The 25520-nt window shown below is 43.0% G+C and overlaps 1 long non-coding RNA gene across 3 annotated transcripts in view; it reads right to left on the bottom strand.

Annotated features, from left to right (window-relative positions):
- The window catches only part of LOC128350349 (uncharacterized), a 159879-nt gene that overhangs the window by 1111 nt on the left and 133248 nt on the right, over positions 1-25520 (bottom strand). For all 3 annotated transcript variants that reach the window (XR_008319280.1, XR_008319281.1, XR_008319279.1), the window contains one exon: positions 6409-6545. This is a non-coding gene — a long non-coding RNA (uncharacterized LOC128350349). The remainder of the gene's footprint in view (positions 1-6408; positions 6546-25520) is intronic.

The raw sequence follows: 25520 nt of genomic DNA, 5'->3' as shown, positions 1-25520 counted from the left end.
AGTCAAAATTCTGGCTTTCTTCATTGTTTTCTATAGATGGTTCCCACTCCCATTTAAAAAAAGATCTAAAAGTTCAGTTGGGCAGACTGTTCATCTGAGAGTAAGTATATGGCTGAGGGCAGTTGGGCCATATAATGTTGACAGTGTCGGTTGGGGAAAGAAAAGGAACATCTATCTATCTATCTATCTATTATATTTTTATAGTGCCTGACATGTACATCTCTAGGCAGTGTGCAAAATTTAAAACAATTTTTTTTAAAGAACACAGATTAAAATACACAAAACAATATTATAAAACAGAAACACACTAAAAACAGTAGCATAAAACAATTATTAAAACAAATTATTAACATTAATTCTAATTAAAAGCCAGGTGAGTCTTGAGGGTCTTCCTGAAAACAAACAGAAAAGGAGATGCTCTTATTTCAGCAGGGAGTATATTCCAAAGCCCCGGGGCAGCCACAGAGAAAGCCCGGTGGGAGAGAATGGAAACTGGCTTGCTTGAAACCTTTACAGCTTTTAACATCTTGAAATTGTGCATTATGGTTGAGGAGATGTATGCCATGACATCCAAAAACCAAAGGATTTAGGCTCAGAGATGGCTGCCATCCTAGAACAGGAGTACTTCCATGAGGGATGAGGGGTGCACTGAAACATTGTATTGTGGGCCCCCTTTTCTCTTTCTCTCAGTCTCAGCAGTTGCCAGTCATTATTACAGCCCATGAAATTGATTGCCAGGAAATTTAGGACCAACAAACGGAAGTACTTTTTCACACAATGTATAATCAACTTGTGGAATTCTCTGCCACAGGATGTGGTGACAGCCAACAAGCTGGATGGCTTTAAGAGGGGTTTGGATAACTTCATGGAGGAGAGGTCTATCAATGGCTACTAGTTGGAGGGCTCTAGGCCACCTCTAGCCTCAGAGGCAGGATGCCTCTGAGTACCAGTTTCAGGGGAGTAACAGCAGGAGGGAGGGCATGCCCTCAGCTCTTGCCTGTAGGCTTCCAGTGGCATCTGGTGGGCCACTGTGTGAAATAGGATGCTGGACTAGATGGGCCTTGGGCCTGAGCCAGCAGGGCTGTTCTTATGTTCTTACTTCAGTCTTGTCTGGGTTCAGTTTTGGCCAGTTTACCCATCAGTCCCCTCCCTGTATCATAATCAAACACTGAGTAAGCACCAAAACAGCAAGATCTGAATTAGATGGAAAAAAGAGAAGCAGAGCTAAGTATTGTTAGAAGACTATTACTCTGGAACTCCAAACCTCTGCACAATCTCACTTCGAGGCTTCATGTACACATTAAAAGGCAAACTAGAAGCCTTCAGGGCTGCAGAGTGACTGTCCCAGGGGTTGGATGAGCCAATAATGAATTACCTGTCTCTGTAAACATTTTATGAGCAATGAATAGAACCACTCAGACGTAGCCTCACAAATGTTTATGAGGTTCTGCCATCGAGTTACCACCAGACCATACTTCCATACAGTATGAAAGGATGCAGAAAAGTACATGTGGAATTACAACTGGAAGGAATTTGGGGCAAGGCAGGGGTTTTCCTTCCCATGCTCCCCGGTTAGCTCTACCTGTGCCTTCAGGAATGACTCATCAGTGCCAATATCTGAAATACTTCTGAGCAATCATATCTACAACTAATTTGTTAGAAAACATTTTTTTAAAATACTGCCATTAAAACTACTATTTTGTGTTTCTCAGTTTAAAATAGGATCGTGTTTTCATTTACTTGTCATTGCCCATAATGCTTTCAGAGCTGTAAACTAATTCACAGAGTTGAGAGCTGCAGAGCTGTGACCAAAAGCAAACCCAAACTTTTAAGGGTACATTTTTAATGCTTTGGAAATATGTGTGTGTGTGTGTGTGTGTGTGTGTGTGTGTATGTATCTGTGTTCCCTGCGGCTCCTTAAAGGACACTCCTATCAATAAAACCTCAGTGAACAATCGCTATGAATACAATTCAAATACCATTATTTTTGTACTGTTCTCCTCTTTTTCCTGTGATAGTTCTGAAAAGAGGCAAACAGAAGAACTAAACAAGGATGAGATGTACTACAATCTTTTTTGTCACTTTTCTGAATATATTAGTTATTTGTTTCCCCAGGACATTGTGGAACACTAGACAATTATAACTTTTCGCCTTCTTGTTTTGCCCACTATATCATTAGGAGATTCAAACCTACAGGTGTCAAGGGATCAAACTGCAGGGGGGGGGGGGAATCAAAACAGCAGCTAGGTTCTGCATGATCTGAAGAATCTCATTGCATAATAGATGTGTTGTGTAAACAAGATGACAAAGGCAATGGAAAGGCACTGCGAGAGAGGCTTTGTGAAAGCTTTCATTTACCTTGGAAAGCTTTTCAGGCTCCTATTTCTCAAGGTTTGTGAAGAACATGGTTCAACCTGCACTGTTTTGTGGGGACAAACGTACCATTTTGCTGCCTCCCTTTCAGACTCAGATCAACATCTGCAGGTTTACTTCCTCTCCTTGTCACTATTCATTATTCCAACACATTAGTTCTACTCCCAAACTCCTCAGAAGCCTCGCTTTTTTCTATTCCTCCTTTGTTCTTTGCCTGTCTGCCATACCTTTATATCTGTGCACCCTCCTCATTGCTAACTACTCCAATCTCCACCTTTCTTTGAATCCAGTTTTTTTTTAAAGTCATGGAAGAAGTTTATTGCACAGTTCCTGCTGTATGGGAGGAAAGGCATATAAATATATTGGCCTAATTATATGTACTTAGAAGTAAGTCCTACTGAGTTCAATGTGCCTTATGCTGAGGATTTTATATTATTCTTTTTAAATTTATTTATACAGTGCATCAGCATACATGGAACCTTACAGAATTTCATTGGCAAAATGTCCTTGTTGCCAGAGACCATACAACAGATCAGGGGTCTCAAATTATGTCTGCTGTTGGTGGACTAACTCCCATCATCCCCAGGCACAATGGCCAGTAGCCAGGAATGAAGGGAGTTGTAGGTCAACATTTGCAGGAGGCGAGCTGCAATTTGAGATATCTCCAACTGTTAATGAAGAAGCAATGGAAGAGTGGAGGGAAAGAGAAGGGTAGCAAGTGCTGAACACATGCAAAAGCAGTTACAGTATCAAGCACAAGTTTTAAAACTTAATGATGGTTGGGACTTGAAGGAAAACAGAGATGTGGCACCATGTACATGGTCCAGAATGAAGTTCTTTGCTTACTAGGCACTAGGGGAGAATGAGTGGAGTCATGATGGATGGCAAGAGATATTAAACAAATGGCCCACATGATGTGCAGCATTATAGCTCCATAACACTACATCCTGTAGCAGCTGTGGGTTGGAACTCAGCCCAGACACTGGTAAAAATGGGCCCCATGGGCCGCATAGGATCTTATGGGGGTTTGGGGAAAAGGTTAAAAATTTGTTTAAAGTCGTCTGCTTGCCTGTTTCTTTTGTGGGCTGGGTGGTATGTCCTACCTATCATGCCCTACCCCACAACCCACTAGTGTCCCTAGTAGCTATCCATGGGGAACAATGGGGTGTTTTAAGTTCCCAATTGTTCCTATGGCCAAAACACTCAGAATGTTTTGAGTCGGTTTTGTTGAAACATCTGGTTTGACCACTGTTTTGACAGAATATTTCAGTCATTTTGTGTTTTGTTTTGTGCTTGAAATGAACACAAAATCCATTGTTTGCACATGCCTAGTGGGAAAGTGTGTGGGCACACTACTCTTACCCCCACCCAAAGTGCTGGTGTACTGTTTCGGGGTTGCAGAGAGGAGGAGGGTGGTTTTTCCAAACTGCCTTTCAACGCACAGATTTAATATTAATTTGTAATATTAAAATCCAATTCAGATGAACTGCCCTCCAAATGATTAAGTGACAGCATGCCAGCAAACCAGGTGAGGAGATACATGTGATCCCACTCTTCTCTCCCACATGTTTAAGGGACTGGTTTGGAGTATCATTTGAACTGACCCACGGTCAAATAACTTATTTTTTAAAGGCAACTTTCAAACCAAACTATATTAACCGATTAACCTGCTTTTTGCCTTATGTCACCATGCATTGCAGTACTTGAGGTGGGAAATGATCTGAGTTAGTTTGAACAAGTATGAACAAGAGTTTTAGCCAATGGGAACAGAGAGGTATGGATTGATTTTTACAATGTCACGCTGGAGGAAGTGACACAATTTGTCAATAGAATAAACATGGGGAGCCAAAGAGAAGAATGAATAAAAGAGATAGTCAAGGCTGTGTGCCTGTTCAACAGAGTGAATGGAAACAGGAAAGAGGAGAAGAAAACCTGGGAGCAAAAATAAGTTGTTCTGCCTTGGACCTGTTGAGTTGGAGATGGCAATGATCCATTGGAGTTAATATACCAGGTGAGTGAGATGAAGGACTTGATGGACAGGAAGCAATCTGGAATAGAGATGTATACCTGGGTGTTATCAATGCACAGGTGGTACTGAACAGGGGGCACCCAAAGAAAGAGTGTAGGAAGAAAATAAGAGGGACCAAGGACAGAACCTTGAGGAATCCCATAGAGAGAAGGAAAGCTCAGGAGGAGTTCCTGCAAGCAGCAATGGCAAATATGATCTGACAGACTGAAGGAGAACCAACTAAGGACAAAGTCAAGAGACCGCAAGCAAGCACGGATTCACAAGAAGGGGAGGGTCAGTTGTCCCAAAGGCAACAGAGACAATTAAGAAAGACAAAGTTGAGACTTACATTTGGCTGTGAAAGCATCACCTGTGGTTTTTGCAAGAACCAAAGCATCACCTGTCACTTTTTCAATGGCACTTGTGTAAAAGCTTGTGCAAAACCCCTGCTAACTGAGCAAAGACACACCTTTTAAAGTGGTGATTCTCTTATATTTAGCAGAGGGAGAGCAACTGGCCTCATCCAACCCCAGCACAGCATCCCTCCAGTGGCTGTTGCTGGTGTCTACCTTGTGTTTCATTTTAGATTGTGAACTCTTTGGGGACAGGGGAACATCTTATTTATGTATTATTTATTTTTCACAAATATTTGTTGTACTAGTAGTAGATTGTAAAGTCAAGAGTGAAGTTGCATGAGAAAGTCACATCAATGGGGGTGAGCTGTATGCCAACAAAGAGTGGCCAGGACCACAAGTGGGGAATTTGGCCACAGCCACAAGCCTAAGGAGAAGTTAGGGAGAAAGGCAGGAGACAGCAGGATCTGTGAGGTGATCAGCATGAAAGAAGTCTCATAATTAGAGCAATTTGGCTAAGAAGAAGTAGTAAGGACTACTTAACATAATTTATATTTCTGAACTCAAACCACTTCTTTCCTTCAGTCCCATCATACATTTCACAACTTCTTCGTTCAGCTCTACTTCTTGCTATTGCATTATGGTTGGTTTACATGCATCATGAAAATGAATGGTTAAAAAAAAAAAATTAGACCAAAGATTTAAACTGCACATTTTCATTCATAGGTCCCCCCACCGCCTCCGTTTAAGGAAACACTGAAATGACAGTCATCCTGTTTTTCGGACTACAAAATTAGGCTTTGAAACATGAATCACTCGGCTTAGTTAAGGCAGTGAAGAAGCTTAGGATCACAGCTTTTAGTTAGAAATAATCTCTAATACATAAAGCTGAGCAATGGGAAGCAATGAGAATACCTCAGAAGTCAGACTGCAGCTGCTGAACAACCCTTGGTAGTATGTATTCCAAACTGCTCTGTTATCAACCTAACTGTCAGTCAGAAGGAAAGGCTATGAAGATATTGTCTAATGAGTGACAGACAAGCTGAGGTAGCTTAGATGTGGGTGTTTGATAAAACGGAACAAAAACAATTATTCCTCCTGGAATAAACTTAAATATTTAGAGTGGGGAAAGGGAAGATGTGGATGTTTTTATCCTCACTGCAGTAAAATATTTTACAAGTGTATCGACAATTATCATAGAATCCAAAAGGAAGGCCTGCCTGAGTGTGACACTAAGAACAATCTGACTCAGGGCTTAAGTGGGGCATTTAATTACCAAGTTCCATACATGGCTAATTTTCCCCTAGGTTTCTGAAAAACACTCCAGGTAGCACTGTCACAAGGGATTATTTAGTGCCAAATTAATATGTCAGCAGGAGGTCCATGACAGGCTCTCCATTGGAGTTTTTTTTTTTTATTATTTAAAGGAAAATGCAACTGTAGGTTATTGTAGGTTGTAATTCAGATTAGGGCCATAGCTCTGGGAGAGGAGTCTTTTAAAAACACTCTTCTACGAAACCAGTGAATGTCTGATTACAGATTTCCCTCAGGTTCACTGAAGCTGCACCCTTAGTCTCAAAACTTGGGGTGTGCAACAACGCTTTTCATTTTGTGATTCTAATCATTGCCACTGTAATAGCTTCATGTATTTAGTTGTTCATTCATTAAAATCACCTTGGTTTCCATTATTGTTTCATTGTTTTAATTCTCACTTGTTTTTGTTTTTTGAGGCTTTCAACTGGAGACCCAACTGCTCTTCTGCTGTCAGTAACTTCTGGCATGGAATTTTCACAGCTTCTTCAAGATCAGATCTGTCAAATTTCAGATGGAAATGGAAAAGGGTTCCAGTTTAAATGGTGAAGTAGTGTCTATACTGATTTCAATAGGAGATTTTGAAAGGCTATATGTAAGAAAATGCCTGATGAGGCAAACAGCAACCACTACTGAAGATAGTGAGCAAAGGGACATCGTGCCTAGGGTTGAATCCAAAATGTCTCCAAATTTGTCCTTACTCCCAAGAACAATCTGAAAATTGAATAAAGTGTCAGGGCTCCTCTTCCCAAAGAGACACTGAGGTCTTTCTCATGATCTGTGAGAAGGGTTTGGTGGGTGGTCAGAGGGAGGAAGGTTTCATTACCTTACCTTTGCAGCAGACGATCCTCCACTGTCCCTGCACACCCAGATGATCCTTCACTATGCCCAGCAGTAATGAGGGTCAGGGGCTTGAATGCATTCTTCCATCCCCCAGAACTCCCATAATGCACCACAAAAGTGTGTGGTGCATTCTGGGTATCTACCGGCACTGGCCGGGAGCCCTGCAGTCTGCAAGCAGCCAGGGCTGGCAGATGATAGAAAAAAACAGGGCTAAGGGAGCGCTTGCTCCCTCAACCCTGTTTAAAGTCACATTGGTTTCCATGTGATTTGAAATGAAATTACTGGCAGCTGCTTGCCTCCTGCTGCTTCTCACAAGCGGCCAAGAGTGGGCTTGGCTGCTTTAGCCCACTCTTGGCTGCTTGTGAGAACTTCTTCTTATCTCTTTAGTTGTGTCCGACTCTGGGTCACTCTATGGATCAATGCACTCCATGCCATCCTGTCTCGTACAGCTTCCTTTAATTCCACCATGGTCATTCCGGTGTCATTTTTAATAACATCCAGCCACCGAGTACAAGGCTGTCCCCGTCTCCTTCTTCCACTGATCATTCCCAGCATAATTGTCTTTTTGAGTGAATCAGCTCACATGACATGACCAAAATATGTCAATCTTTGTTTAGTAATCTTGGCTTCTAGTGATATTATTGGTTTAACTCGATCTAAAACTTCCTTATTCGTGATTCTCACTGTCCAGGGGATATGCAACAGTCGCCTCCAACACCAGCCTCACTGAAATGTAAAGAGACTGTCAGGGTTCCATCCAAGGAGAAAATTTGGGAGAATCTTTTCAGTTGGTTTATCCACATTGAAGAGAATGAATGTGAAAGATTTAAAGAGGCAAATGTTAAAAATGGCTTTTGGGGGGGGGATGATCAACTCATTGCTGAAACCCTCATTTATAAGGCTTTCAGTAGTCATTGTTTGCTCTTCACCAGCCATTTTTCTTACACGCGGCTTTTAAAATCTTTTATTGAAATCAATGGAGACATCATGTCCTCACAGATTTCAAGCGGCTTAGCTTGCCGATGGAAGAGGTAATGATCTAGAAGACCTATCAGAATGTAGGCAACTCTGCTAAAATGTGTTGAGTTGAAGACTGCAATTTCATCTTCCCTTTTCCAGTGTTCTCTCTCCCTCCTTCCCCTATAACCTTCATTTTACCTATTCTGACTAATGGTGGGGGTTAGGGATGTACACGAAACATGATTCGAGCTCTGAATCATTGCACATTCCCCACACCTTTAACAGGGAGGAGGCCACACTTGCTCTTCCTCTGCTTGCCACCACAGGAAGTTTGGAAGCCCCCCCACCAACTAATATTGAGCACCACAGGGGGTATCTTCCATCTGCCCTCACATGATGCCAGCATGCACATGGCTGCCATGCTGGTGGGTGCATTTTCCCCATTGGCCTGACTGTGTGTAGGGGCTATTGTTCATCTGAACCAACCCACTAACATTTTAAAAAATAATATACAGTCTTAACATATAGTATGGAGCCACCTTTAAATAAAATCATACCGAACCAACATAAAAAGTTAGAGCAGGTTTGATAAAATAAGGAGTCGCCCTTTTGGAAATACCAGGTTTCAGTTGCAGTTGAACCCATTTATTTTTTTTAAGAGTTTTAATGAAAAGTGTAAGGTACTAATTCTCAGAAAATCGTTTCTGTAGGGTGGGGAGGAATATATTCTGCAGATATAGCAAAAATTTCAGTTCCATTAGAAATATAACAATTTGCTCTTGGGGATTTTCTTTTTCAAAAAAATTTCAGAACAAACCCTGACCTGGATTTGGTGTACTATTACCTGGGCATTTTCCAGTCATAGCCAGAGGAGAGTGAACCTCACTCTTAGATAATGGTCATAGTGCACATTGCATGCTCATTAATACAGCAATTCTCTAACACAATGACAGATAAAAGAACTTTCCTTTTATTGAACTAAATGCTGGTTTTACATAAAATAGACCATAATTCAGAGTCTGTAATGTCTACTGAAAGGTTAGTCTCGTTACCATCCAAATAGGCTGAGCTAATAAAAATTATATTTGTTACAATCCAAATAGATTAACCTCCTTAAGGGCTTAGTTATGTATTACATTTTTCAGTATTCTTATAATTAAATTAAGGTAAAATAGACATAAGAAATAAATGACTGCATGAGAAACAATTATTTTTAAAAACAAAAACAACCATTCTGTTTCCATGGCTGAGTATGCACTAAGACAGCTAAATGAAAAGCCTGTTACACTGAAAAAGTAAGTTTTCAGAATGACGATGGATAAATTTAGTATAGAAACCAGCAGGGGCGGAGCCACCATTGGGCAAAAGGGTTCAAAGAACCCAAGCCGCCAATGGCGAGAAGCCGCCGAGAGAGCCCCGCCCTGTGTGGCTCGGGCTCCATAGGAGCCCAGAGCGAACTCCCCCCTCCCAAGCCTGGGCTGCCGCGAGCCCGGGCAAACTTTCTGCCAAATATTTCAGGCACCTCCGACTGCCTAATAGAATGTTTTCCCCTTCTTCTCCCTCTCTGGAGGGAGGGGGGGAAATGTCCTATTAGGCAGCCGACCCTGCCTGAAATGACGCTCCGAGAGCTTGTTCGGGCTCTCGGCAGCCCAGGCCACGCCCCCTTGCACATGACAGTCACATGACAAGGGGTGTGGCCTGGGATGCCGAGAGCCTGAACGAGCTCTCGGAGCGTCATTTCAGGCAGGGTCAGCTGCCTAATAGGACGTTTCCCCCCCTCTCTCCAGAGAGGGAGAAGAAGGGGAAAACATTCTATTAGGCAGTCGGAGGTGCCTGAAATACTTGGCAGAAAGTTTGCCCGGGCTCTCAGCGGCCCGGGCGTGGGAGGGGGGAGTTTGCTCTGGGCTCCTATGGAGCCCAAGCCACGCCCTGTGTGCGTGATGTCACGTGCACGGGCATTTCGGAAGGAGCCGCTGAGCGGGGCTGGACACAGGCCGCTGCTCAGCTGGCTTCGCGCCTGGAAACCAGGCAGAACAATGGAACCAGATCAGTTTCAGATTACGAATGTAATCAAGTTCTGCATTCTGATCAAATGCATGCTTACTTGCATAGACTACAGTTCTATGCACACTTACCTTTAAGTGAATCCCACTGAATAAAGTTGGACTTATTTCCAAGTCTAACTTTGTTCAATGGGACCTGTTTCCATGTAAGTGTCATACAACTGCAGCCTTGCAGGCCATGTCTGATCTGTGCATGTTTACTCATAAATAAGTCCCACATATTCAGTGGGCTTTCCTCCCAGGTAAATGTACATAGGATTACAACCTTAGTTGAATGACAGCCAAGTGCCAGTTTTAGTCTGGGAATGGGAGGTGATGACAATGTCATATTTCTAGCTTCCTTTAGTTTTGATATGCGACTGTAATAGGGAACAAAAAAGAAACAATGCAAGAAGTCCTTTCCTTATAATAATGGACAGTTTTGTGGAATATTTTGTGATTTTGTTTGTTTTCAAATTTCTAGGCTGCCCCAAACTTCTGTCTCTGGACAGTTTACATCAAACAGATTTAAAATGACCATAAAACAATTTAATACCTCAATCCAGTTAAAAAGCATGGGTGAAAAAAACAAGTCTTCAGAGACTTTTAAAACATTGTCAGAGATGGGGAGACTCTTAATTCATAAGGGAGCACATTCCAGACTCTTGGGGCAGCAGCAGAGATGGCCCGTCTCTGCATTGCCACCAAATGAGTTGGTGGTAACTGCTTTTGGACCTCTCCAGATGATCTCAATGGACAATGGGGCTCATGGCGAAGAAGACATTCTCTTAAATACCCAGGGCCTAAGCTGTTTAGGGTTTTATAGGTTATTTATTTATTTATTTATTTTTACATTTCTATACCGCCTTTCATTAAACGAAAACCCCAAGGTGGTTTACAAAAATTAAAACATACAATAAAAACAATAAAAACATCAAGCAATAAAAACATCAAGCTAAAAACATATAAAACAAGCATAAAAACAAAACAACAGATTATAACCAGCACCTTGTATTTTGCCCGGAAACTTATTGGTAGTCAGTGTAGCTCTTTTAATATAGGAATAATCTGGTGTCTCCTAGATGACCTAGAGACCAACCTGGTGGCTGCATTCTATACCAACTGCTGTTTCCAGATGATGTACAAAGGCAGCCCCACTTAGAGTGCATTACCGTAGTCAAGCCTAGAGGTTACCATTGTTCTGCGGTCACTTATCTAAAGAAACAGATACAGCTGGCATATGAACTGAAGCTGATAATTTAAGTATCACTGTTCTGAGGCCATTTATCTAAAGAAATGGATGCAGCTGGCATATCAGCTGAAGCTGACAGAAAGCACCTCTGGCCTGAATTTGGGACTCCAGGGAGAGATTTGGAACCAGAAGCAGCCACAGACTGCATAATTGTTCATTCTGGAGAAATGTGACCCCATCCAGAATCAGCGGATCAAAATTGTCTCCCAAAATTGTCTCCCAAGTACCTCTGTCTTATCTGCACTGGCAGCTGGTGTGGGCAGCCCTGGGGGTTGGTGGACGGATGGCAGGAGGCATCTTTAGGTATAAATTAGTAGGTTCTTGCCTCCTGAACTGCTGCACCTGAAAGCTCTCCCCAGCAGTGGTGTGCCACCCAGCACCTGCTAAGGCGGAAGATTGGCTCTGCCACTCAACTGGCTTCTGCACATACATGGAGGCCATTTCTTGGCCTAATCAAATGGCCAATACCATCTGAGTGGTGCTGGGCAGCATGCTGCTGCTGGGGAGGACTTTCGGGTGCGGCAGTTCAGGAGGTAAGCATCTACTAATGTACACTTAAAGGTGCCTACCGCCCCTCCCCCCACGCTCGCACCAGCTGGCACTACTTATCTGGATTCAGTCTCAGTTTGTTATCCCTCATCCAACCCATTACTGCCTTCAGGCAGGTATTTAGGGAGGTTATGCCTTTATTTATTTATTTATTCATTCATTTATTGTTAGATTTATATACCGCCTTTCATTAAAAACAATAACAAGGCGGTTTACAAAAGTTAAAACACATAATAAAAATGAATTAAAAGTATTTACAGTAGCTAAAAATATAAAAACAATCTGATATTAAAATAGACAATATACAAATACAAAATCTTTACATGGATAAAAACACGCAGAAGCAGCAATAAAACAATCATGTAAAGGCCTGGATAAAAAGCCAAGATTTAACCAACTTCCTAAAAACTGTAACGGAGTCTGAGGAGCAAATGGCCACTGGGAGAGCATTCCAAAGCCTGGGGGAAGCAATAGAGAAGGCCCTGTCCTGAGTGCACGACAACCTAGCCTCCCTCATTGTTGGCACCCAGAGCAGAGCCCCCTCAGATGATCTCATTAACTGAGAAGAAACCCTTGGGACCAGGTGGTCCCTCAGGTATCCCGGGCCCAAACCATTAAGGGCTTTAAAGATCAAAACCAACACCTTGAATTGGACCTGGAAACACACTGGTAACCACTGCAGCTCTTTCAAAATAGGTGTGGTGTGATCACAGCAGGCAGCTCCAGATAGAACCCTAGCTGCCACATTTTGTACAAGCTGCAGTTTCTGGATATTCTTCAAGGGCAGCCCCACGTAGAGCGCATTACAGTAATCCAGCCGTGACGTGACTAAGGCATGGGTAACTGTGGCCAGATCTGCCTTCTCGAGAAATGGACGTAGCTGGCGCACTAGCTGAAGCCATGCAAAGGTATCTCTGGCCACCGGCTTCACCTGAGCTTCCAAAAGCAGAGCCGGGTCCACTAGTACCCTCAAGCTGCATACTTGCTCCTTCAAGGGGAGTGCAACCCCATCCAGAACTGGTAAAATCTCCTCATCCCGATTGGCTCTCCTACTGACAAACATTACCTCTGTCTTGTCTGGATTCAATCTCAGCCCACATCCAGCCCATCACAGCCTCCAGCCCCCGATTCAGGACATCCACTGCTTCCCTAGGATCTGGTGACAAGGAGAGATAGAGCTGAGTGTCATCTGCATATTGCTGACAACTCAGTCCAAGTATCTGGATGACCTCTCCCAGTGGCTTCATGTAGATGTTAAACAACATGGGGGACAAAATCGAACACTGCGGGACCCCACAAGCCAATGGCCATGGGGCCGAGTAGTAGTCCCCCAGCACCACCTTCTGGACCCTCCCCCCAAGAAAGGAATGGAGCCACTCCAACACAGTACCTCCAATTCCCTTATTCAAGAGGCGGTTCAGAAGGTTACCATGGTCGATGGTATCGAATGCTTCTGAGAAGTCCAGCAGAACCAACAGGGATGCACTCCCCCTGTCTAGCTCCCGGTGAAGGTCATCCACTAGAGCGACCAAGGCAGTTTCAGTCCCATATCTGGGGTGGAGGCCAGATTGAAAAGGGTCCAGATAATCTGTATCATCCAAGACCCTCTGCAGCTGGGGCACCACCACACGCTATATCACCTTGCCCAAAAAGGGAAGGTTCGATACAGGTCTATAGTTGTCCAGGTTGGAGGGATCAAGGGAGGACTTTTTTAACAGTGGTCTTACCACCACCTCCTTGAGGCACAATGGCATCCTGCCCTCGCTTAATGAAGCATTAATGATCACCTCCAACCATCTGACTGTACCCTCCCTGGCAGCTTTTATTAGCCATGAAAGGCAAAGGTCAAGAGCTCACGCCTTCTCCTCATGACATTGACATGGAGAAATAGACTTGGGTGTCATCAGCATACTGATAGCACCCTGTGCCCAATCTCCAGATGATCTCTCCCATCAGTTTCATGTAGATGTTAAAAAACATTGGAGACAATATGGAGCCCTGGGAGACACCATATAAAAGTTCAGATTTTGAAGAGCAGCAGTCTCTAATGGACACCATCTGGAATCTGCCTGAGAGGTACGAGTGGAACCAATTGAAAGCAATGTGTCGCACCCACAACCCCCTCAGAAACTCCAGAAGGATACTATGCTTGATAGTATCAAAAGCCGCTGAGAGATCCACACTTCCTCTGTCAGTTCCTAATTGGAGATCATCCATCAGGCCAACCAAAGCAGTCTCCACCCCATAGACCACCCAAACATCAGTTTGAAATGGTTCTAGATAATCAGTTTCCTTCAAGACCACCCTCTTACCTTGCCCAGCCACAGAAGGTTGGAGATACTGCAGAAGAACTGACCTGACAAGCAAAATGCTACCTATCTGCTGTGGCTTCCTTCTTCCTCTTCCTGCACCCTGGAGCCTCATGGCATATCCCTGACCTGGCCTCACCCATCTGTCCTCCTCTCCTCATGACTGGCTGGCTAGGGACTGGCTGGCTAAGGCTTAACCCACCCCTTCCGGAGCACCAGCAGCCAGCAACATGTCCCTCACTGCTGGGCCTATCAGTCCGAGGAAGGAGTGGGCTGAGCCTGAGCACCTAGCCAGCCAGTCACAAGAAGAGGAGGGGGAAGAGATGAAGAGATGTTGCCTGACACTCTTGAAAAGGACTTATCTGGCATGAAGCCAGGATGAGTCCTCTGATTAGGAGTAAATGGCCTGCCAGGGAAACGGGAAGGGGACAGCACAGAGTGAGGAGGAAGCTGTCACCCAACTGACATCCCCTCTCCATCAGCGACCCTGTTATATTATAGCTATAATCACATTGTAGAGTAGTGAGTGCCTTTTAACATAAGGACCTGCAGAGTGGGACCTATATAGTCCTATAGGTGACCCCTTTTGGTGTAACCCTTCAGAGGTGACCACATCAGAGGTGGGCCCAGCACCACAGGCAGAGTTCCTAGCAGAGGTGGCTAGCCTGGCCAGGTGGTACTCAGGAACTGCTGACTCACCCTGGGCCCCAGTCCTGCACAAGCTCCTCACAGAGCAGCAGCAGACACAGTCCCACACATCACCCCCAAGACAGGCAGCAGGCAGCAGCAGCCGCAGTCAGATGTCAATGCAGGCTCTCACCATGAGCCCTCTGGGAAGCAGATGGTCTCTTCCTCTCCTACAGGAAGAGTTGTATCACACTTCCTCCAGTGTCTTGAAAATGTATCTTTTGAAGTGTTAGCAACATGTCAATTTATTGAACTTTCTTTATTTATTCACCCACGAAGTAGTATTTAATTGGGTGACAGTCCTAGCATTGCAGGCTAACTTGTTGTGGCTAGTAATGGACTGGATAAGGAGACCTGGCCCAAGGTGCTCGCTTCGGCAGCACATATACAAAAATTGGACCTGGCCCAAGTCCCACCTATGCTTGAAACAGTGCAGTGTGGCACCACCCCTTCCCACCTTTAAAGTGCACTGCTCCTTCCACCTCCACTGATGGAGTGAGGCTCTTTCTTCTTTTTCCTCCCTTCTCCCCATTTTCCTTGCCTGACCTGCTGTTGCCATTGCTCTGCATCCTCCTCCTCCCCCCTGGCTTTTAAAAAGGTAGAGGAGGAGAATGGATAGCAAAAGTGAGCAAAAAGAACAGGCTGGGGAAGCCCAGTGAAGTGGTAAGACCCCCCCCGCCACTTCTGACAATCTGTCACTTAAGGCAACTGCATCACCACACCTCATTATTAGGATGAGGGCTAATAATGCAAAGCTCATTTCTGATACTTGGAGGTACTGTTGGTTTATTTGGTATTGTTGGTGTTGTCTGGTATAACTGAGTATTTTCAAGAGATACCACCAGATTTTACACATGTGACTGCAGACTTAATGCAAAGTGAGCACAACATCTAGCCTTGTGGTAGCTGTTCTTGTGGTAGCAAGCATAACTTGTCCCCTTAGCTAAGCAGGGTCTGCCCTGGTTCAGGGGTGTATATAGGGCAGGGCAGGCAGGGCATGTGCCCTGGGCGCCACTTGAAGGGGGCGCCATTTTCTAAAATTTCTTTTTAAAAAATGGCTGCCGAAAACACAATGGCCACCACACATGCTCAAATGGCCCTTGTGAGGCTCTAGGCCAGGCCAGGCCTCTCAGAGGCCATTTGAGCATGTGCATTGGCCATTTTTTTAAAAAAATGGCCACTGAAAACAAAATGGCCACCGTGCATGCTCTCTTCTTGCTCTCTTTCTCTCATTTTAGCTGTCTTTCTGAAATACTAGAATATATTCCAAGCAGTGACACAGTTTACTCTGCATATCCTTTAAATATTTTCAGAGTATCTGAGAAAAGCCAAATTCTCCATTTATTTTTAAAACTTGTGTAATAGTGATGTTACAATGCATAGTAGAAAATTAGACAGGCACTTCTGTTTAGTTTTCCAAGTACACCTCCAAATAGTATTTGGGTATTTCATGAGCCCCAGCATACTGAAATTTGTAGTTTTCCAGCATTTATTGGTCTGGCTACGTCCACTGCTAAATAGTTTTTGAAAGATTAAAAGATTAACGAGCTTGACTTGTATTTTTGAGCTGCTATTATGGTAAAGTTATCTGAAAGATGGGTGTCAGATGTTTGGATAGGGGGCGCAATTTCAGTGCTTGCCCTAGGCACTATTTTCCCTAGATACACCTCTGCCCTGGTTGCATATGAATGGGAGACGATGTGTGAGCACTGTAAGATATTCCACTCAGGGGATGAAGCCACTCTGGGAAGAGCATCTAGGTTCCAAGTTCCCTGTCTGGCATCTCCAAGATAGGGCTGAGAGAGATTGCTGCCTACAAACTTGGAGAAGTTGCTGCCAGTCTGTGTAGACAATACTGAGCTAGATGGACCTATGGTCTGACTCAGTATATGGCAGCTTCCTATGTAGTCTTAACTGATATAAAGGTAAATTTAAAGCACCCCACTCCACATTCTGTAGCATACAGAATATAATTTTAACTAAATGTTTGGGTGGGGTGGAGGGGGGGCTCAAAGTCATAACTGGGGTGGGGTGGTAGTTAGGAAGGAAATTAAACCTTTTGAAGTCCCTAAGTCCACCACTGCTGCCCCATGCCACTGCCCAACTCTGCATGTGCATCAGCCAGTGGAGGGGGCAGGGCATGTGGTGGGTGCAGACTCTAAGTGGAGATGGCCAGTGGTGTGGGCCAGCACAGGCAGTCTTACATATTTTAAAGGGTGTAATCTCCTCCTTGCATTTGGCCTGCACCTCCCACGAATGGCAGCCTAGGCAACTGCCTAAGTCCACCTAGTGGATGGGCTGGACCTGGCAGTAAGCATTCCATGCATGCAGCTGTGTGGATTGATACCCATTGGAAATTATGGCTGTCATGTTTCTTAACTCTGTATGTGGAAGGCTTACTGCAGAGCTCTGCTGCCGTATGGTGCAGCCCCCTTGGAGGTGCTTAAATGTGGGAGGTTCTCAAGCCCATGTTCCCTCACACAGTATGTCAGCCACTCATACAATATAAAAATATATAGTTTGGAAATGTATCTGAAAATTCCTATGCAGTATCGGAATGCAAATGCAAACTGTAAAGTGAGGCTCAGTCCTGAGCGTCACTAGTCCTGGGAGGTATTATTTCTACTCAAGACAACTCACTGCCTTCCACCTCACACCGTCTCTTGACCTAAATCCATCAGGCACTCTCATGCCTTCCTTAGGATATGGGCTGTGCTAATATTTGTTGGATTCCATTTTGGCCTTGGAATACTTTTAACAGCTCATTAACAAAGGCTATATGGTTGTTTCAGCAGTATTGACCTTCCTAAATATTTCCTACCTCATCATAAAAATAATTCTTTATTAATTAGATTTCAAATATTTCCTTTCCCCCTTCAGTTATATACATTGAAACTCAATATCCAGTACTTTGCATTTTCTCACCTCTAACAAGGAGCCCATGGGAGTGAATGCTATTTTCACCAAAAGCCTTCTTCGTGGTTGCCTTCAAATGAAGTGCCATAGATTTAGCTGGCAAACTGCCTCCCCACCAAATGTCAGTTGAATTTTGTACTCTGTGAAAAGCTGCCCGGTACATTCTCCTGTAGCTACAAACCCTTTGCTTGTTCCCTAACCTGGGGTGAGAGATTTTATTTTATTTTATTGTTGCATTTATATACCGCCTTTCGTTAAAAAACAACCCCAAGGCGGGATGATCCTTTCCCATAGTTTCAGACCAGCCAGAGATTGTCCATTTCCATTTCTGCAGATTTGGGTTCCACAGCAAATACTTGACAGCATGTGTGCAGTAAAATTTCATTTAAATTATCTGCTATTCTGTTCTACATCCTCGTGGTAGTTGGCAGTTTATTGCCAATTGTTCACACCATTAAAAAAAAAAATTAGGTCTGTGCATGAAACATTTCATGCAGGCAGGGGCAGGGGATGAGCAGTAGCTTTAAGGAGCAGGATACACAAGTCTTTACTGGCTCCTCTGCTGTCCGCCATCGTTCCAGCCATGGTGCAGGAAAGAACATGTGCCACTGCTTCTTTGTTTCCAGCAGCCTGCACATGGTGTTGGCATATAATGGTGTCCGCACAGACACCATGTACGTGCTGACACCGCACACAGGCTGCTGGGAACAAGGAAGCAACCACATGCATTCTTTTCGGCTACACAGTGCCGTGACCAGAATGGTGGTGGGGCATCAGACGGGCAGGTAAGGCCCGGCGTATCTGCTCTTTAAAGCCACTGCTTGCCCCCCACCGAAACACTTCAGCTGCGACAACTCGAATCATTGCAGCACCTCGAATTAGAGGCGCTGAAACTATTCATTCCCATGCCTATTAAAAATACCAATTTAAAACAGGAACTAAAATTGGTTAAAATTTAGCTTACCTGATGTAAAGGTAAGATAAACAAAGCCATTAAAAAGTGTTGTATACAGAAATTTTATTCATAGCATACAGTCATTATACTGGCAATTGGCAAAAATACATGAAATATTCTAAAATACAAACGTGTATCTCTGAATGTTCCTGTCTTCTAAATATCGCCCTGGGGCTGGCAGGGGTGTATCTAGGGTGGGGCAGGCAGGGCCCGTGCGCCGGCACCACATGAAGGGAGCGCCATTTTTTAAAATAACTGTTGTTTTAAAAAATGGCCACCGAAAACAAAATGGCCACTCTGCATGCTCAAATGGCCTCTGTGAGGCCCTAGGCCATGCCAGGCTTCACAGAGCCCATTTGAGCATGTGCAGTGGCCATTTTGTTTTCAGTGGCCATTTTTTAAAACAACAGTTATTTTAAAAAATGGTCACCGCACATGCTCAAATGGTCCCTGCGAGGCCCTAGAGGCCAGCGGGGGGAGGGGGAACCTTTGCAGAAACCCCCACAGCCTTTAGGAAGACTCCCAAAGGGGCTACAGGTAATTTTTTATAAAAAATAATATAAGTCACTGTACACATATTCAGTTTGGCACTATGTACAGAGAATCAGGGCTTGTGAATACTGAGCTGAAGCTTATGAGCTAGGATTGTATTCATTTGCTCTTACTTTGCTTCTTGTGATAAGTGAGTTAAATGTGATGTCCTAATAATATGGCTATTAATGGTGAGTTTGTCCTTGAATCAGTGTGAAATCCTTAGTATTAAGGCCCACTGGGAGTTTCTTGCTCTCTTTCTCTCATTTTAGCTGTCTTTCTGAAATACTAGAATATATGCCAAGCAGTGACACAGTTTACTCTGCATATCCTTTAAATATTTTCAGAGTATCTGGGAAAAGCCAAATTCTCCATTTATTTTTAAAACTTATGTAATAGTGATGCTACAATGCATAGTAGAGAATTAGACAGGCACTTCTGTTTAGTTTTCCAAGTACACTTCCACATAGGATTTGGGTATTTCATGAGCCCTAGCATACTGAAATTTGTAGTTTTTCAGCATTTTTTGGTCTGGCTACGTCCACTGCTAAATAGTTTTTGAAATATTAAAAGATTAATGAGCTTGACTTGTATTTTTGAGCTGCTATTATGGTAAAGTTATCTGAAAGATGGGTGTCAAATATCTGAACAGGGGGCACAATTTCAGTGCTTGCCCTAGGTGCTATTTTCCCTAGATACGCCTCTGGGGGCTGGAGCTGGTGGAGTCCCTGGGGAATTCATGATGGTGACACTGATTGCACCCAACCAGTATGTTTTCATGGAATCCTAAAGACTGCATTGCAAATCCCAGGGTCACCAACAGATTATTCTTGCTTTTTCATCATCTCTTTAATACATTTGTATGCTACCTCTCCATATCCTAGAGGCAATTCATAATAATTGCACCTTTTAATTATAAAAAATGCCAGGATCTAAGGAGCTGCATAGACTCATGCAGGAAGCTTGTGCTAGCCATGTGGGTTTAAAAAACAACAAACAAACAGCACGTTTTTCTTTGAGTATCTGACTACACACCATATCACAAACTGCTTTTGAGACCCCCTTCCCCCTTTTCAAAATTAGTCTGCCACGATGCATGGAGGTCTGCTTCTCAAGGGAAACATGGAAATCTCCCTTGGACTCTTGGAACTAAGCCAGGGTCTTTCAGTTCTGGCCATAGCATGACAGCTCTCTGCAGACTGAATAAAACAGGACCAATTCTGAGCATGTCTGATATTAGAAGGGCTGAATCTTTGGTACCTCCTATCTGCTTCTTCATTCACTTTTGTATTCAGAGAATGTAGGGAGTCAGTAGTAGTTTACTGCTCATCTGAGAAAAACAGCCCATGAGGACTTGCCAATTAATATTTCAATGTAAGCTGGCATCAGACATGTTCTATAGGCATTAAGGGTAGATGATAGGCATAGACATGTTAGTAACTAGATTAATTTTGTCGTTAACTTTTTCAGTAATGGGATTGCAAATGTACTCAAAACCAAAGTGCCAAAAATAAATACTCATAGATCTAGCATGTTATCCTTCCATGACAGATTGAAAGAACAGTTGTTGGTATTACATTGACCATTTCTTGAAACTTGCCTCATTGGAATGTTGGAAAGTGTGTTGAGAAGGAAGCAAAGGGATTAATGCTGTGAGGATGCTAGAGGCCAATGATTTTCAGATCCTGGTGCAATGTCAAAGAGTGAGTAGCCTTATTCACGTATTATGTTCAACACTTGTATGAGTGTATAAATGTACACAGGTACAAATTTGTACACAGGAGCAGTTATTCACATGTTATGCACAACTTCTCTAAATGCCTGCCTGCTTGATGTAATGGGCTAGATGAGGGAGAAACTGCAGTTGGTACAAAATGCGGCAGCCAGGTTAGTCTCCGGGGCAACCAAAAGAGACCATATTACTCTTATTCTAAAAGCAATCACTGGCTGTCCATAGGTTTCCAGGCAAAATGTAAAGTGCTGGTGATTATCTATAGAACCCTAAATGGCTTGGGCCCAGGGTATCTAAGATCTTGGGCCCAAGGTATCTGAGAGCACCTTCTCCTTCAGGACCCCCAGTGCTTATTAAGATCTTTGGGAGCAGTTGGCCTGTGCTGCCCCCAGCTCATCTGGTGGAAACTCAGGATCAGGCCTTTTTTTATAGCCGCCCAAGGCTCTGGGATGGACTTCCTGTTCTTGTAAGAGCTTCCCCATCTCTAGCAGGTTTTAAAAGAGCTCTCAAGACACATTGATTCCATCAAGCCTTTGATCAGCTGAAGGTTGCTTTTAGTGTTGTTCTGCTGATGTTTTAAAATGTTGTTTTAATGGTTTTAAACTGTTTTAATGATTGGTTTTAATTCTGGTTTTATTGTTTATTTTATGTCACCACAAGACTTTGGTATGAGGAGCTAAAGAAACGTAATGATTGATAGCAGGGGCGTAACAAGGCTGGAGTGGGCCCAGAGACAAAATTTTAAAATGGGCCCCTTGCTGTTACACACACACACACACACACACACACACACACACACACACACACACACACACAAACTTCACATGTGACTTGCTTCTGGGGGCCCCCTCAAGGCGTGGGGGCCCCCAGGCAGCCGCCTCCCCTTGCCTAATAGTAGTTACGCCCCTGATTGATAGATGGATGGATGGATGGATGGATGGATGGATAGATAGATAATGTAGAAAGCAAGTACAACAACGCATTTCCTATCTGTAACATGCATTTTGAGGGGCCTGTACCCAGGTTGGTGTTTTTTTTAATGAACACAGAGAGCTCAGGAGGAGAGATTTCTTTATCTGCCCCAGCTAAGTGGAAGTGCACAGGTAAGGGAGCACTGCTAATCAATATTGTCTGGAGACACTGAATTAAAGTTCCAAATAAAGTAGTTTATTTAGAAAATCCATCAGAGATAGATTAAGGCTAGCTACATACAGAAACAGGGAAGGGAGAAGAAGGAAGTCACAACTCTCTCTTTCCGGTGAGAGAATGAAACCTCTGACAACAGTCTAACAAAGTGCAGAGTACAGAAAGAATGGTCAGAGGGGGAATGCCCTTGCTGGCTATCTCTATGTCTAATGGCCCTAGTGGTCAGTATGGTTGCTGGCGCTGTGGATGCCATCAGGAGCTGCATCTCCAACAACAGGTACAGTCATTCACACAAACACATGTACAAGCATATAGATTACTCTGGCAGAATTTATTCTTGATAAATCCATGCTGGCTTCAAATCACTGCATCGTTATCAAGTTACCCATGATTCCACTCCCCACTCCCCACCCCCCATTTCCGCTCCCCTGGCCAAATTCGGACATAACAGAGAGCAAGCTCTCTGAAGTCAGGGAGACAGCAAAGAGGAGGGGGAACTGGCTGTGCCGGCTACCTTCTTGGATGATGGACAGCTTGCACAACCAATCACAGCTGGAGAGAGGGAGTAGTTTCCTCTCTCAACTCCAGTTACAGGGAACACAGTCTGCAGTTCTGCATTCACACCTAACACGGGCTGAATTCAACCTCGGATTGGAGTGGTGAAACTCACTACAACCCACGGGTACAAATTGGAGTTTGGAGAGTGAAACCTTGTGTCACTCTCCACGTGGAACTGTAGTTTGGACGGGGTGTCCTATATTCAACATACAGCTTTGGCAACCCCTGGCCCCTTCAATTCTGGTTTTTTGTTACGTGCAAATGCAGCCATTATTTCATCTCCATTTTTGTGGCACCTCACTTTTTCTACTGGATATCTTAAAGTTAGAGGTTGTGATACTATATCAACAAGTTTTTCATGTTCTTTTAGTACGCTAGGACGAACTCTTGAATCTCAGTCTTTACCTCCCAGCATTCATGTTGCTTTTGTAAGGTTGCACAATTTTCCTTTTGGGAAGATGTAGAGAAAAAATAGGAATTGAGCAGTTCTGCATTTTCTTTGAAGATCATTAACATTTCAGCATCCTTACAGAGCAATGGGCCTACTAACTCTTTCTTCTTTCTCTTACTTCAAACATATCATTATGCTGGTTTTTAGCATCCCTCAGCAACCTCGGCTCATTCTGAGCTTTAGCTTTCCAAACACTGTCCCTACAAGTCTGGGTTACTTCTCTATATTTATCCTTTGTGATCTATCTTTCTTTCCATTTCTTATCAGTAACCTTTTTTATTTTCAGCTTATGACAAAACATTTTGGGCAGCCACATTGGGTTTTTTACATATCTATTTTTCTCTCTAATTGAAATTATTTATGACTGTGCCATTAGTAATTCCTTCTTCAGGAACTCCCAACTATCTTGGGTTTCTTTCTCTATTCTATTTAGCCATGAAATCCTACTTGTGCCTTCTCTGAACTTATTCAAATCAGCTTTCTGGAAATTCAAGGTACATGTTCTAACTACATTCACCTTGACTTTCCATAAGATCCAAAATTCCAATATTACTTGGTGACTTTCTCCCAAAGTTCCCACTTCCTTAACCTCATTGACCAACTCTTTCCTACTGGTTAGGATCAAGTCAAGGTAGCCAATTCCTCCACCTTCTACAAGAGGAAGTCAGATTCAGTGTTTAGTGGCATTTGTCTTCCAATGGATATTAAGCACATTGAAGTCTCTCTTTTCTACTTATTCTTGTTTTCTTGAAGCATCTGTTCTTTGTGTAAGGAAAGCATCATCCAACACACCTCTCTTTAGTATGGCAGCCTGTAGTAGACTTCAACTACAATCATTTTTATTTCCTTCACCATTTATTTTCACCCAGATGCTCTCTACCAGGCTACCATATTCACTCTCTTGGATTTCTATGCAGGTGTACATATTTTTGACATATAATGTGATTCCTTTCCCTTTTCTGTTGCTTCTATTAATTTGAAGAGTTATCAGCATGATAGATATAGTAATCTGGACCCAAAGGCAATTCGACATCATTTTGTAGGTATATTTTGTTCCTGACATATTAAGTGGGAACTTCAAGAAAACTCTTGAAAAGTATAAAGATTTGGTTACCCAACCATTAACTATTGATTGGTCTTGGCTGATCAGAAGGGAGTAAAATTAACTTCTTTTCTTTTTTAAAGTCATATCTATACTTTGAATACCACAGCACTACATACCAGTACTACATATCAGACCCCTTCTACACCATAAATTGGAGAACAGGCTCAGAAACTACTTAACAACCAAAATTTTAAAAACCATTCTTTGTAAAATCTGCACGTTTTAAATATTTCCAAGCAATGCATTGCAAGATTTAATGATTCTCCATACAAAATATATTACATATCTATAGAAGTTAAATATACAGTAGGTACAGCACAGTACATTGACTTTTCTACCCATTGAATTAGTGCATGTGCAAATTATAAAGGATGTCACATACCAAAGAAACATCTGCTAACCAAAGGAAAAATGCTGATAAATAATGAGAGACAAAGTGAGCCTCTTTTGAGTTTGATTTACACCCAGCTGCACTGTAGTGTACATACGTTATCAAAGAAAGCTCCCTATTAGCTGGCAGTTCTGAACAAGTTCAGAAAGCTGTTCTTCCTCCCTCTGAAAGCATTTTTCTAACAACCGAGAGCCTTCGTTTCATTCTTGGTAAACATTCCATGAAAGTATCTTCTCATCAGCTCTGGCTAGGTCGGCTGTAAGAAACTACATACTACGTAAGGTCACTGAGAAGAAAAAAGCATGTAATACCATCACAGCAGGCACAACGAGCAACCCATTAAAGGGTTTCATTTGCAGATTTATTTCTGCAGTGTGCCAGTGTCAAGTTGCATTTATGTTAATAGCCTTGTAGGATTGCAGGGCCAATGGGGACTCCAAATGGTTCCCTAATCCAACCCCTTGACCCCCATGCCAAGGAAGGTTTTTTTTAACTAGTGCTATGCCACTGAAGTAGTATTTTCTTTATAACATTACATCCTTAGAATCATATATCATAAGACTGTGAAATTGGTATATAAATGGATAAAAAGCACTACAAACTACTCCATGAAATGAAAGTTAACCAAGAACATATAAAAAGCAAATGGGCTATGCAGCTAAATTAGGCCTGCACAACTGGTGATCCACAAACTCGATGCAGCCAACAATTATGGACTGTGGGCTGCCAGGTGTTTTGACAACCTACTGCATTTGCAGTCCCAGGCAGGTAGCATTATACCAAATGCATTCTTGATAGCAACTGAACTAGATGCATGTAGATATAAGGTATGAGCTGCCTATTTTCAGCTCATATCTTTTATGTTTGCACTGGTAGATAAATGCATGGGTTTTCTTCAATAGTTTTGAAGAAACTATTGTATGCTTTTCTTCAATAGCACATGAAGGCCATGGGGGAAAGCATAAAATTCTCATATTTCTGCAATTTTGCACCAAATCTGAGAAGTTACCTCGGAAAATACAATAAAAGCAATCCAACAAACAATGAT

The sequence above is a fragment of the Hemicordylus capensis genome, chromosome 3 (assembly GCF_027244095.1).
Source record: "Hemicordylus capensis ecotype Gifberg chromosome 3, rHemCap1.1.pri, whole genome shotgun sequence".
Taxonomy (NCBI): domain Eukaryota; kingdom Metazoa; phylum Chordata; class Lepidosauria; order Squamata; family Cordylidae; genus Hemicordylus; species Hemicordylus capensis.
This window is presented reverse-complemented; position numbering and strand designations above follow the sequence as displayed.